Raw genomic sequence first — 2,266 nt, 5'->3', positions numbered from 1 at the left:
CACACACACACACACACACACACATACACACACACACACACACATACACACACACACACACACACACATATATATATATGTAGCTTTTGCTTTATATTTTATTTGTTTGTCATTAGACCATGACCATGCTGGAGCTCTGCTTTGAAGAATTTTAGTGGAACAATTCAATCTTAGTTCTTATTTTTGAAAATATATTAAGCCTGCTGCTTATTTGATTTGTCACTTTTGCAAAACCACTAAGTTACGGGGATATAAACATACCAACGCCAGTTTTGAAGTGGTCGTCGTGGGGGACAAACACAGACACAAAGACACACACACACACACACATACATATATTCAACAGACTTCTTTTAGTTTCCATCTACCAAATCCACTCACAAGGTTTTGGTCGGCCTGAGGCTATAGTGGGAGACACTTGCCCAAGATGCCATGCAGTGGGACTGAACACATAACAATGTGGTTGGGAAGTAAGCTTCTTACCACACAGCCATACCTGTATACATATCAAGAATATATATATATATACATACATACATATATATATATATATATATATATATATATATATATATATATATATATATATATATATATATATAATTTGAAGAAAAGCAACAAAAATTCAATAGGTTATAGCAGTACGTATGTTTCGTACAAACTTCATTTATTCATGCAGTGAGAACACTACATAAAATGTGCAATGAAAATGTACTCCTCAGCTGCATAATGGAGTTTCGTTTTAGAAAGTCATTTTGTAGATGTGTGCAAAAAACAAGAGTAAGAGAAGAAAATATACCATCTTGACTGGGCTGCTGTTCAACTAGGCCCAACACTTGAAGCATGGCATAATGTTAAATGGTCTTGGTCATTGCCTCTGTGAGATCCAACACTCAAAAGATGATTTCACATGCCACCAGCATGGGTGCCATTTATATGACACCAGTATCTGCCATAGCTGTGATTTTACTTGACTTGATGGGTCTTCATCTCATGCACGACATAATGCCAAAGATCTTACTCATTGCCCCTGTGGGGCGCAACACTCAAAAGGAGTTCGACCACTTTGCCTCCATGAGGCTCAATGTTCAAAGGGTACTTTCTGCATGCTACCTGTACAAGTGCCAGTTACATCACACCAGCATCAGCCATGACTGCGATTTCACTTGGTTTGGTGGGTCATCTCAAGCACAGCATGTTACCAAAGGTCTCGGTCACAAGTCATTGCTTCTCTGAGGCCCAAAGTTCAGAGATCATGCTTCACCATCTCATCCCATGTCTTTCTGGGTCTACCTCTACCACAGGCTCCCTCCACAGTTAGGGATCAGTACTTCTTTACACAGCTGTTCTCATCCATATGAATCACATGACCAAACCAACACATTTGTCTCTCTTGCACACCACATCTGATGCCTCTTATGCCTAACTTTTCTCACAAGATGCTTACACTCTGTCAAGCATGCACACTGATGTTGCACATCCAGTGAAGCATACAAGCTTCATTTCTTTCAAGCTTACTCATGTCCTCGGCTGTCACAACCCATGTTTCACTGCCATGTAGCATAGCTGTTCACACACAGGCATCATACAATCTGCCTTTCACTCTGAGAGAGAGGCCCTTTGTTGCCAGCAAAGGCAGGAGCTCTCTAAAATTTGCTCAGCTTAATCTTATTTTGACAGCTATGCTCTCAGAGCATTCACCTCCACTACTAACTTGATACATAGATAACGGAAGCTATCTACTACCTCTAGCATGATAGTTGCTGGAGTCTGTTTCCTGTGCATTTTTGGTGTTTTTTTTGTACTTGTGCATCTACCATACACAAGAGCTATTTTCCCTGTTAACCTTCCTCTGATATTGCTGCACCCTTTATGTGTCCAAAGCTTACATTGGGTGCATCCTACAGACCTACTACCTACACCTTTTCAACAGATCGAGCAGGGCCATCTACCTGAAGGGACTTGTGATTTGTCTACCTTCCTACTTACTATGACTTTGGTTTATGCTAGGTTAACTCTAAAGCCCTTCGATTTTAGACCGTGCTTCCAGGGTACTGAAATACCAGTTTGCTAGAAATAAGTCAACACTCCAAAACAACAAATTTCTCACTATTAAGTAATGTGCACAGTGTAATGGAATGAATATTTTGAAAAATAGATGAATGCAGTAAGTTTGGTTGATAATCCTTCAGTTCTACACACAAAAGGTGAAATCAATTGATACAAAGATATCTGTTCTTGCTTTGTGGTTTATGCAAAGGTAAAG

This window comes from Octopus bimaculoides, chromosome 14 (assembly GCF_001194135.2).
Source record: "Octopus bimaculoides isolate UCB-OBI-ISO-001 chromosome 14, ASM119413v2, whole genome shotgun sequence".
NCBI lineage: Eukaryota > Metazoa > Mollusca > Cephalopoda > Octopoda > Octopodidae > Octopus > Octopus bimaculoides.
This window is presented reverse-complemented; position numbering follows the sequence as displayed.